Here is a 13,570-nt window from a genome sequence, read left to right as displayed (position 1 = left end):
CTTCCTCAACAAGGCGATAGCATTTTGCGGTTTCATTTTTTCCTGTGTGCACGACGGTTCAGTGTTTGAAATCGTAAGAAAATGAAGTCGCAATCATATGCCTGTCAACCTGTCCGATTTATCATTCCTTAAAATATCTAGTTCACAACGGAGTTTTAGAATAGCGTGGCAAGCGCTTTGGGTACTTACTCAAAGTTACTTACTCAAGGTGCTTGCCTACGTTTTCCAAAAACTTCCCTATTGTACGGACCGCGACACTGTTAGCGCGAACAAGCGACAGTCGGCTTCTGCAGTTTGTCCCAAAGAATCGAAAGACTGCCATCAATTTGATTAGTGTCTTTGAAAGTGCTCATCTGGGCCACTTCCCTAAGCGGTACAATTTGGTACTTTCTAACAGGGGTTTCCCCAGAGATTGTAATTAGGGGGGGGGGGGGGGGGGGTACACCCTCCCCCCCCCCCCTTGGGGGGTAGGGTGTGTAGGGAAATTACTTCGAAATAACATTTCAAAGTAAAATTAGAAAAAAAATCGACCAACGTCGTGTTCGCGGTGACATTGTCGCACAGTGTACATAGTCTGTTTCGTAGTTACACATTTTGGGGACTATCTTGAATGAAACATTATAAGTGGTTCAAGTAGAAATATATTTCGTTGAAGCTTGTCTTAAAGTGTTGTATGTTTTTAAGAATACGTTGACATGCAAAAAAATATTAAACCATTCCACTCTGGGAAGGTGGATGACAAGCGAGCTGTTTAGAAATTAGCACACAACAAAAACGGTGGTGTTTGCCGCCCGCCACCGCCGCTGACATCCTCGTTGCCGTTCTCAACGTTGCTCTTCGTAGGCGCGTTGCTCTTCGGGAGCCCATACTATTAGCGCCGAGATGCTTCAGTGGCGCCCTCTTATGGTTTCCCTCCGTGACGTTACGACTGGGATTTGCCTCGCCGTGACGTCACCAGTTATTATTCTGGCTACTTACCATCGGGTGCGACGACGAGTTCAATGGTTTGTTTAAAAAGCACCGTGGAAGCTAGGAGCCATCGCAATCCGAAACTAACGCCCTCAAAGTTGACAATCTGACAGTGCTCATATGCCCATGGTGTGGCCAATGGTGGAAAGCTGACCGCAGCGACGCTTTTGGCCGCGCACATCGCTAATAGACTGGGGGTGGCCAAGCTGCGGCTCGCGAGCCGCATGCGACTCCCCCCCTTTCCCGACCACCCTCCCGGTCACACGAGCACTTCCCCAAAAAGAGAAAAGGAACGAGTTTTAAATCGAAAGACAGCTAGGTAGCGGTTTGGTAGTCTTGAGCTACTGCTTGGTACCTGTACAGTTGGACTGCTTTTGACTCGGATAGATTGAAAGTAGTTCGAGTTTCGTTCATCGCTCTAGATAAAAGTTTGCTCCCCCCCCCCCCCCCCTCCCGCGGCTCTTGGAAGCTTTATGGGTTTGTTTGCGGCTCTTAGGCCGGGTCAGCCTGGCCACCCCTGCTATAGACCGTTTTATCGTGGGTGGCGCCATTTTGAGAGCGAGAGAGAAAAGGGAAAAGGGCTACCGGCGTTTCCCCCTCGCTGGGCCGATAGAAAGAGTGAAAGTCCCGGATGAGAGGCTTCGTCGGTGTTGAAACTTGGGTGCATGCTGTGTATGCGTGAAGAAATGGCACTGGAACAAACACGCTCAATGTGGCTGTCGCTGCAAACTGACTCGTGGAACCGAAATGGCACTGGAACAAATACGTTCATTGTGGCTGCCGCTGCAAACTGACTCGTGGAACCGAAATGGCACTGGAACAAATACGCTCAATGTGGCTGTCGCTGCAAACTGACTCGTGGAACCGAAATGGCAGTGGAACAAATACGCTCAATGTGGCTGTCGCTGCAAACTGACTCGTAGAACCGCAAGCTTCAGAAGCGGACTGAGCTTGCAATGGCACATCAGACTTTCAGAAGAGAAGCGATTATTTCCCTCCTTCAGCTGAAACGAAAGCCGATGGCACCACCTGGACCTCGAGTTCACCCGAGAAATCAAGAAAGGCAAATGGATGGACGAATACCCCCTCGAAAGTGTCCAGTCCACTTTACAGCTTCCAGCATTGAGACAACAGGAGTTGAGCAGGGTTCTTACAGGCCGAGACAGACAGTAGAAACTCTGTTATAATCTGACACCGAGCGCAGAGCAGCGCAGCGCAGAGAAGCTTGTTGGCCACATACATAGAGTTTCTGCCCTTCGGCCAATCAAAGGCCAACTTTCTGCGCTACGCTACTTTCACTGTGCTCACCCTAAAAAGAAAAGAAAAAAAAAAGTCATTTTTTAGCAATTTGGTTGGGACACGCGTGTCAAAAAATAATTCTATGCGAAAAAAAAATTGAAGAAATACTGATGGTGAGAGATTTATTTGAAATTCTGAGCGCAAAGTCCATGACGTCACGGAATGGTCATTCACTCTTTCGACCCGAACGAGATGGTCATTTGTTCTTTCCACCTCAACGTGAAGGTGAAGCCGATTAATCTCTACTCCACGCGCCCGAAATGCTGAGAGAAAAGAAGTGGAAAGGAGCTGACAACCGACTAAATCGTGTCTCGCGCCGTCAATATTGCTCTAAAATTATATTTTCGCGTGTGAGAGAGAGAGAGAGAGAGAGAAAAAAACTTTTATTGACGAAATATGAGAATTCCTTGGAGTGAGGTCCTCGTTGTGGCCGTCGTGGCGGCGACCTCCTCAGTCCTTTCCACCAAGGCGCTTTGCACCTCAGGGTCGGAGCTTCGGAGCGAGGTCTCCCACTCATCATGGGATGGGATTGAGGGAAAAGGGTCTCGTGGGCAAGCCCATATTATGTGGGGCAGAGTGCCTTTGTCTCCCCATAGGGTACATTCCGAGGTGGGGTACATTGAGGGGAAGGTGCAGGTGAGGATAGCGGAGTTAGAAAAAGTGCCCGTCTGGAGTTGGCGCCAACTATGGGCCTGCTCCAGGGTAAGGGACTTGTCGGCTGGCGGATAGACCTGACGAGAGAGGAGGTAGTGCGTTGTGATTTCATGAAAGCTGGATGTACGGTCCCTGGCGGATCTGGCCCCGTGATAGGGATGGAGGCTAGGCCCTGCCCGAATACTGTATCCTCGGGCTTGTTCATGGGCCGCCTCGTTGCTCTCGAGACCAGCGTGCGCGGGCGTCTAGACCAGTCTGACGGGGGTCTGCGGGTTTCTGTCAAGAAGTTTGAGCGCTGGCTTGGAAATACAACCAGCTGCGAAGTTTTGAAGGGCGGTTTTAGAATCCGTGATGATCACTTAGGGGGTTGGGATCACCGTGAAGGCGAAGGCTATGGCTACCTCCCCCGCCGTCTCCGGGTCAGTGGTCAGGACGGTGACGGCGTCGATGGGGGAGCTAGTCAGTCACCGCCGCCGTGAAAGCCCCATGGTGCCTGTATTCTGCCGCGTCCACATATAGGACACCCGGGTTATCCCCGTAGGCTCTTTGCAGGAAAATAGCTCGTTGTTCCCCGCAAGCAAGGTTGTGGGTGGGGTGTGTTACGAGGTAGAGGATTTGCTGCAGTGTTGTTGTGGATGTTGCAGTGATGTGATTGGCCTAAGACGTTTTGGAGCACCTTTCGGAGCAGCCAAAACAGTGTTTCGGAGCAGCAAAAGTGGCTTTCGGAGCAGATATGTTAATAAAAACAAAAATATTCGTTTTAAATGCTGGACGCAGTGATGTGATCGGCCTAAGCCGTTTTGGAGCACCTTTCGGAGCAACCAAAACAGTGTTTTGGAGCAGCAAAAGTGGCTTTTGGAGCAGCCAAAACAGTGTTTCGGAGCACCAAAAATGGCTTTCGGAGCAGAAATTCTTATAAAAATAAAAATATTCGTTTTACGTGCTGGACAAACGGAGGGCACTTTACTCGCTGAAATAAACGAATTAGAGTCAAGTTCGACCACCTAGGAGTCTTTCAATATGTAACTGAAATGTCAATGACATGACAGATTTTGCAATGCTTCAGTTAAATGATACCTATATATGTACCCACAATAGATAGATAAGAACCAAATTTCACATATTCAAATTTATTTGAAAACTAAGTTTCACATATTCAAATTTATTTGAAAACTAAGTTTCGCATATTAAAAATTATTTGAACATGACCAGCTTAGTAGTAAATTTCCCAGCATTAGGTTGACTAGTGATATAATATAATAAATGGAAGCAGTCCCCGACTGATGAAACACATAGCTACTGCAGTGCAATGCGAAATTGCACACAAGAAAAAGGTGCTGTACGACTAGCGGGTACTTTTTGCTTTTCAAAACTTTCTGCAAAGCTGCTGCAAGCTTCGCTTTGGCTTAGGCTAGTAATGAATATCCACTTTTAATGTCTCCGAAGAAACATTGAGACACCCCGCAAGTGTATACAGTGCTTTAGGCGTTGCCGACAAATTTTGAAAAACCGCTTCCCACCGTTTTACTGATTCCCGACGTGCCAGACTTTCGTCAAAAGTAAACGTAAAACAGTGGATTGCAAGCGTCCCGGCTGGTGCCTCTGTCGTGCAATGATGTTCGCATGCAATTCAGGGCAACTTCGGCAGGCTTGCAGCTTCACGAGGTTCGTCGCGCGAGCGGAGACGGCTGTTCAATCAAAACCGAAACCATGCCACTCCGCTCCGTCGCCAACTGGTCTCCAAAAATGTATGTAAAATGTAACTGCCCAGCATGCGACAAAAATAGTTCAGCGGCGCGTGCTTGCAAGGCCGGCAGGCGAGGTACAAGCTAAACATACAAAAAAAAAAAGAACCTGAGCGCATCGATGCAAGACATCGCGAGGCAGGGTGAAAAAGTTCTTGGGGCGCTTTGTGCAACGACTGAACTTGAGACAAACAAGAGCGCTGCGGGTTCAGCGTGCAGACATTGCCCTTAACTTTAGCTCACTTCTCTTCAAATTTTTTTTTTTTTTTTGCGACAAATTTTTTACGTGTTCTTTCGGAATAAAGCCCACCAAAAGAAGCCTAGGTAATGAATACTTCAACACAGGAGTCTTTGAGTTAGAGAGGGTTTTTTGTAGCAGCATATGTTTTACACAACAAGAGGAATGTTGATGAACATGCGGCGGTCCTTATGTTTCCGTTTAGGAAGCTCCATATCTTCAGCGTCGTGCGGCCGTTGCTTTTAGGAGCCTACCAGGGGGGTGCGGGAGAGTCTAGTCAGTTGGGCAGCACGATGTGCTTCTATTAATTCGTCCAGGTGATTGTGCAAACCGAGTCCTTCCAGTTTGGTAGTTGGAGTGCTAGGCGGTAGGCGTAGTGCTATTTTGTAGGCCTTGCGGATCAAGGTATTAACCTTATTGGTGAAGGCCGGCGTGAGGCGTATGTATAAGTCCAAACAGCCGGCTTAGGACGAATGCCTGTACGATGCGTAGGCAATCCTGTTCGTTGAGGCCTTTATGTTCATTTGTCGTCCTTTTCAGTAGGCCTATTGTTTAATTAATCTGACTTTCTATTCGCTCAAGGAATTTGTTATTGAGCCCATTCGCCTGGATCTGCAGTCCCAAGATTTTGAGCTCCAAGACCACTGAGTTCGATGTCAGCGTTGATTTGTTTCCTAGTGTCGGGGGGCCGAAGTAGTATCAGTTCGGATTTCGCCGGAGAACAAGCGAGACCTGCTCTCTCTGCTTCCTCCACTACTATCTCAACCCCTTGTTGTAATGTTTCTTCTATATGGGCGTCACTCCCTCTGCCGATCCAGAAGGGGATGTCGCCCACATATAGACTGTGTCTGAGTTGGTGAATTTGGCCTAGCCTTTTGGGGATGTTGATAACTGCAAGATTAAAGAGAATGGGCAAAAGCACAGCCCCTTGCGGGGTTCCCCTGCTGCCCAGTTGGGTAGTGTCTGACGTGAGGTCGCCAACGTTGATTACGGCAGTTCTCCCTGAGAGGAATGCTTTGATGTAGTTGTACATCCTCTCTCCGGGGTTTACTGATCCCAGACCCCTCAGCATGGATTCATGGGTGACATTGTCGAATGCCTTTGTGAGGTCTAGAGCCAGGATGGCTGCCATGTCGAGGTTACCGGTGGATTTGATTATTTGTTCAGAGAGCTGTAATAATATGTCCTGCGTGGATAGCCCAGCCCTGTAGCCAACCATGGTGTGTGGGAATAGAGGAGTTTCAGCCAATATAAAGGGCGCTCCGATCGATTTAACATGGCGGACAAGAGGGGGATAGATTTGCGACGTCCGTAGACCGGTAGCATATAAATTAAACAAAGCGTGTCGTTCTCTGTTTGTTGCCGTGTGCGAGACGATCATCGCTTCAACCAATACCTACCGTGATGCTAAAGTGAAGTGTTCAAGACAGTCGAAGGCAAGAAATCTTGCCATAGTCAAGATATATGTGCAAGTGTTCGACGTGAGCTCTCACGCTGGTGCAGCCGGTGCAGCTGTCATCAAGTTGAACCGAATGTACGCGCGGGTCCAAAGAAAGGTACATATCATTAATGTTCGCGCGTTGAAACTATGATGCGTACTTTATCTAAAACTAAACTTATCGGTCTGAGCTACAAACATTTCCGTTGACGTTGCTTAGATGATGTAACCATTCAAGCCTCGCATTAAACGGTGTTGCGAACTCTTCGGAAAGCGGTTGGATGGAAAGTATGACAGCTACAGCATACAAGGGACGATTGAGGTCTTTATCCTGCGTTCGATGTATCGAAACATCGGTATCCTTGGTGTTATATTGCGATCAGCTGGTCGCCGATCGTCCTGATTTTACGCATATTGTAAAAAAGCCCCGGAAGCGCCAATCTCATTTCGATGTGCTTGTGCACCCCTACAATCCTCCTTTTGGCTCTTGTGGAAAGCTTTATGGTAATAGCAATAGTCTCATCGGTCGTTCGAGTTGTATGTGCCACGGTGATATCTGCTGACAAACAAGTCTGTATTAAATGCCAGAAGAACAAAGGTAAACCTTTTCTTAACTTTTTTTTTTTTTTTTTACAAAACAAGGCAAAGCTTCTAGAACAAGAGCAACCTAAGCTGATATTTGAGTGCGCTCATGAATGAATGGCAAAAGGTGCTTATGCTAAGTGGTAGATGTACAAAGTTGATTTTCTTTTTGCCTCTGCACTGTAAATTGGAAGATATGTATCAGCAGAAGACACGTGTCATTTTGAAAATGTGTTTTATTACGGCAAAAATAGGTTTTCATACACAACCGGAGAGTTCGCAACACCATTTAATGCGAGGCCTGAATTGTTACATCATCGAAGCAACATCAACGCAAATGTTTGTAGCTGCAGACTGATAAATTTAGGTTTAGATAAATTATGCGTCATAGTTTCAGCCTCAAACGCGCAAACGTTGATATCTACAGAGCGCGATACTGTTAGCGCGAACAAGTGATCGCCGGTTTTTTCAGTTTTGCTCTTTGACTCACCGAGCGATGCCATCCAAGTTATTATTGCTACGGAAAGAGCTCATTTAGTTCTATAATGTGAGCGATAACATTTCGTGCTCGCTAATACTATTTAGAAGTAAAATGCGAAAATGCGCCGATCTCGTGTTCGCGCTAACAGTGTCGCAATTATGTGTACCTTTCTTGATGACAACTACACCAACGTGAGAGGGCCCACGTCGTCGAACACTTGCACAGATAACTTGACTGTGGTACGGCAAGATTTCTTGCTTGAAGTGAAGATCATCTCGCTACGACTAGCTACGACCACCCACCGCAGCGATGCAGGCGTCGAAGGGGCGCAACGCAGTCAGTCGCTGTCACCCGACGCTGCTCGTTTGGCATTCACGGCTTTCCGCCCAGGTGCTTCGTTTGTACTTGGCACCGAGTGTTATTTTCTGTGCTTGTGTGTGTGCTCAGCAGTGTTGCGGAGTTGCCACTCCGGAGTTGGAATGATTCCGGAATCATTCCGCATTTTCGCGACCCCGGAATGGAATGGGAATGGAATTAGATGCCTTTTGCCCGGAACGGAATGGGAATGGAATAAGCCAAGTTCTTTATTTTTTTTATTTTTTTTATTTTTTTACGTTTGGTTTTACCGAGCCAGTCAGGGAGTCGGTTGTTCAGAAATAAGATGAGCGGGAAACTGCGAACCCGTGTAAGGCCCTAACAGACTTATACGCAAAAAAAAAAAAAAAAATGCCATACAAAAAACAAGCGTCAAAGCAAAGAACGGAAAAAGGGGGGGGGGGGGGGGGGGGGCGCATTTCACCTGTGAAGTTCAACACATATCCGAATGCGTCCGCGCCTGGGTGCGGTGCGTCATCAGGCGACTTGAACGTGACCCGCTGCTCTGGTGATCCGATACCCAGGAAGGAGGCCAGACGTGGCCTCGCTGTGCGGACCCAGACTTCGTACACCTGTGACTCGTCTCGAGCGCGCTGTTTCTCGGAGAGCTCGCACCTGTGCCGGCCATCTCAGGTCGCAATCCACGAGGTCTCTGTTTGAATGATGCTAGGTGAAACTTGAAGACTGCCATTCATGCGTTGGAGGCGGAGAGTCGGCAGGAAGGACCGTCACAACAGAGATGCCACCGTATCGATTTTTCAACCGTAACAGAAGATAAGACATGTGCTTCAGGTGGTCCACTTTTCTCGAAAATTCCAAATGCAACTGCCTGCATGGTCTTCAACAAGGTCACCTACAACAAAAGTACGTATTGTCCTTTCATACAGCAGCGTGGATAAAGTTTCATGTTCAAGGCAACACCTACAGATTCAAGAATACTAGTTCATCCCACCGTGACGTCATGTTATCAGTGCTGACAGGGGCGCCCTTATTGGACAGGGAAGCGGTGATGTTTTGATGGATTTTATTTAGAGGTCGAAGTCTTTTCGCATCACCGGTCAGTCAGACAGGATGCGTGGTCAATCCTTGATGGAACGTTTTTTAAACCCATTGAGGACTCTTCGTCCGGAACCACTACCTTCAAGGCGAAGTGCCAATTCCTGCGGGAAAGTAATTTCGGGACCCCAAAAAAAGAAAAAAACTTCCACTTCAAACTTAAAGCCTCATCTCAGTTGGCGTCTCAAAGAAATTTGATAATGTATTGCATTATCAGTATTTATATTTCTGCCCTCCCTAAAATGTATTCTTGTATTTGTACTTCCAAAGACTTTTTGCCTCTTTTTAAAATGTATTTCCGATACGTACCGCGATACATTTTTACCAGGGTGTCGAACCGGAACCGAACCGTACCGAAAACCGGAACCGAACCGGTATTTTTTCCGGAACTGAACCGCAACCCGAACCGTTATATTGTTATCGCGATGAACGCGAACCGGAACTGAACCGGAAAAAAAATAACGGTTACCGGCTCATGTCAAAACGGTTCGGCCACGCGCTATTGATAATGAATGTGCTATCAATGCCATTTGTTTTTTAAGTGCCGTCAACTGACACACGCCTCGCATACATATTTTTCTTCTCCGCTCAGTCTTAGGAATATAAACGCTGCATCCATGAATCTTGACAAACGCTGCATCCATGAATCTTGACATAGGAACCAGTATTGCGCTGGTCGCGGCTTGCACAGAAAAAAAATAAAATAAAAGGCTGTGGAAAAAAAAAAAAATCGCGTCACGGGATTTTATTTTCCTACAATCTCGTAAATCCTAAATGCTGCTGTGTGCTCATTTCATAACACGCTTCTAGAACGCGCGAGTTCTTGAAGCTTGCTTCCATCGGAATGAGAAAAGAAAAGGCTGTGGAGTTTGATAATAATGCATCCGGTTTCGTACAGGCACTTAGAAGCTAACATATTTGTGAGACAACGAACTCTTCTATTTCAATATTTATCCTATTACGTCCTTCTGGCGTTGCGTTCGGTGAAGTGTTTTTCATATTCCGTATCTTGTTTAATGAAAACTTCTTTAAGGGTCTAATTTGAGTTACCGAAGGCTTGTTCAAATAAAGAAAGCTGTATTTTCTCCCCACTGTTCTTCCAATTGCTTACACGCCGAGGTGGCGGGATAGTTAGCGAGTTCTTGTAAGTGGGTTTGTAAGGAGGTCGCGGATTTTACAGCTACTGCGTCGGACCCAATTAGATGAAGTCCGAATGCGTAAACGTCGGTGAGGTAACCTTTGAGTGCACACAAAGAAACCATTCCTGGTAGAAATCCCTGAGCCTTACACTACGATGTATCTCGTTTCGTACGTGCTGATTTCAGATGTTTTATTTGTAATTTATTTGGATGTTGCCATTTGTCATTTATAATTTCCGAACCGGTTCGCGGATCGAATTAATCGAACCGGAACTGAACCGGAACAAAAAAAATTTACCTGAACCTGAACCGTAACCGAACCCGTATTTTTTTCGGTTCGACACACTGATTTTTACATATATATTTGAGACTTGAGTATCAGTATCTTAGCAACTATTTTCATCTATCCCAGTATTTTTATTTCCAAATACATCTTTGAATAGCTCTGAACAAACCCTGCACCGTAATTCAGCTGTCAAGTGACACTTTTTACGTTTAGGAATTAAAGGAATGGAATGGAACGATTCAGCCATTCCAGGAGTGGGAATGGGCCCAATGTCCCCATCCTAGGAGTTAAAAGGAATGGAATTATCGAAAACTCCATTCCTCAGAATGGAATTGGAATGGAAAGGTGGTGCCCATTCCGCAACACTGGTGCTCAGTGGCTGGATATGGGCCTCAAGAGCAGTTCTTCAGGCTCAATAGCGTTCGCCGAAGAACTTTTGAAAAAAATACCACCGAGGAAAAAAAGCACGAAGACACAACGCACCAGCTTGGCGGACTATGCATGCACTGGGCGCGGAAATCAGGCCCTGAGGATTATACACCAAATGCAAACTATCTAAAGAAAACAAAAACATTTTTAGGCTCAAATTGGCTTCTGCGGACCATACGCCTGGACACTGGTGCCTGTTATTATGCATTGTGGGATACAATGAAGCGCGAGACACATGGACGGCAGAATCGTCCGATCCGACGTCCGATCCGACGTCCGATCCGACAGTCCGAACGCCGCTCCGAATTGCCGCACGCGACAGTTTGAGACACACGCTTCCGACCTTGCATGCGACACGACGATCCGTTCGGCTCCGCCCAGGAGATCCAAGCACTTCAGCGGAGATCCGCGTTCATAGATCTCTGGTCCCAGAGTGACGGTTTAGCTCGCACGAGCGAAGTTAGGAGCTTGTTCTCGCTAGGGAGTCTATTCTCGCTAACGCGTGCATTCTTTGCTGGGGCCATCTTTCTCAAATGGGTCAGCTCCGGGATTCACGCGTCCGACTTCCCCTCGCCCGCCCCGTTATCGCGTTCGCTTCGTCCCGCCAGACCCAGTACGTCATCATGACGTTCGCGCTAGCTGCGCTGTCATTGGCTGGACGCATCCGACAATCCGTCCGCCGTGCGAAACTATCTGGCGCGTTGGACGCACGTCGGATCCCCGATCCGACGCCTGAAGCGACCAAATTTTTCGGATCAGGCAGTCGTATTGCCGGATCGGACGTCGGACAGGCAGCAGCGGCGGCACTGAGCACGCAACCTAAAAACTACGTCCTGTACTTTCAGAAAAACACGTGCCGGACTCTCGACCATCCGGGAGCCAGGCCTTGCAACAAGCACCGTGCAAGTCATCTACCAGCGGATACAACGCCTGTACTGATCATCGAGGAAAACGTACCAGATAACGGTCATCGCGGCTCAAGCGGAGGACGCAACCACCTGCAAAGTCATCATCCAGAGCAGCAACGCATCAATCGTCCGCGAGGTGGCCTTCGGATCCCGACGCTACATAATCGGCTGTCTCCCACCGGCCCCCGCACAGGCAGCAGCGGCGGCACTGAGCACGCAACCTAAAAACTACGTCCTGTACTTTCAGAAAAACACGTGCCGGACTCTCGACCATCCGGGAGCCAGGCCTTGCAACAAGCACCGTGCAAGTCATCTACCAGCGGATACAACGCCTGTACTGATCATCGAGGAAAACGTACCAGATAACGGTCATCGCGGCTCAAGCGGAGGACGCAACCACCTGCAAAGTCATCATCCAGAGCAGCAACGCATCAATCGTCCGCGAGGTGGCCTTCGGATCCCGACGCTACATAATCGGCTGTCTCCCACCGGCCCCCGCACAGGCAGCAGCGGCGGCACTGAGCACGCAACCTAAAAACTACGTCCTGTACTTTCAGAAAAACACGTGCCGGACTCTCGACCATCCGGGAGCCAGGCCTTGCAACAAGCACCGTGCAAGTCATCTACCAGCGGATACAACGCCTGTACTGATCATCGAGGAAAACGTACCAGATAACGGTCATCGCGGCTCAAGCGGAGGACGCAACCACCTGCAAAGTCATCATCCAGAGCAGCAACGCATCAATCGTCCGCGAGGTGGCCTTCGGATCCCGACGCTACATAATCGGCTGTCTCCCACCGGCCCCCGCACAGGCAGCAGCGGCGGCACTGAGCACGCAACCTAAAAACTACGTCCTGTACTTTCAGAAAAACACGTGCCGGACTCTCGACCATCCGGGAGCCAGGCCTTGCAACAAGCACCGTGCAAGTCATCTACCAGCGGATACAACGCCTGTACTGATCATCGAGGAAAACGTACCAGATAACGGTCATCGCGGCTCAAGCGGAGGACGCAACCGCCTGCAAAGTCATCATCCAGAGCAGCAACGCATCAATCGTCCGCGAGGTGGCCTTCGGATCCCGACGCTACATAATCGGCTGTCTCCCACCGGCCCCCGCACAGGCAGCAGCGGCGGCACTGAGCACGCAACCTAAAAACTACGTCCTGTACTTTCAGAAAAACACGTGCCGGACTCTCGACCATCCGGGAGCCAGGCCTTGCAACAAGCACCGTGCAAGTCATCTACCAGCGGATACAACGCCTGTACTGATCATCGAGGAAAACGTACCAGATAACGGTCATCGCGGCTCAAGCGGAGGACGCAACCGCCTGCAAAGTCATCATCCAGAGCAGCAACGCATCAATCGTCCGCGAGGTGGCCTTCGGATCCCGACGCTACATAATCGGCTGTCTCCCACCGGCCCCCGCACAGGCAGCAGCGGCGGCACTGAGCACGCAACCTAAAAACTACGTCCTGTACTTTCAGAAAAACACGTGCCGGACTCTCGACCATCCGGGAGCCAGGCCTTGCAACAAGCACCGTGCAAGTCATCTACCAGCGGATACAACGCCTGTACTGATCATCGAGGAAAACGTACCAGATAACGGTCATCGCGGCTCAAGCGGAGGACGCAACCGCCTGCAAAGTCATCATCCAGAGCAGCAACGCATCAATCGTCCGCGAGGTGGCCTTCGGATCCCGACGCTACATAATCGGCTGTCTCCCACCGGCCCCCGCACAGGCAGCAGCGGCGGCACTGAGCACGCAACCTAAAAACTACGTCCTGTACTTTCAGAAAAACACGTGCCGGACTCTCGACCATCCGGGAGCCAGGCCTTGCAACAAGCACCGTGCAAGTCATCTACCAGCGGATACAACGCCTGTACTGATCATCGAGGAAAACGTACCAGATAACGGTCATCGCGGCTCAAGCGGAGGACGCAACCACCTGCAAAGTCATCATCCAGAG

The sequence above is a fragment of the Ixodes scapularis genome, unplaced genomic scaffold (genome assembly GCF_016920785.2).
Source record: "Ixodes scapularis isolate PalLabHiFi unplaced genomic scaffold, ASM1692078v2 PGA_scaffold1__304_contigs__length_218370807, whole genome shotgun sequence".
In the NCBI taxonomy this organism is placed as follows: domain Eukaryota; kingdom Metazoa; phylum Arthropoda; class Arachnida; order Ixodida; family Ixodidae; genus Ixodes; species Ixodes scapularis.
The sequence above is the reverse complement of the archived record's forward strand: the minus strand, read 5'-3'. Positions refer to the sequence as shown.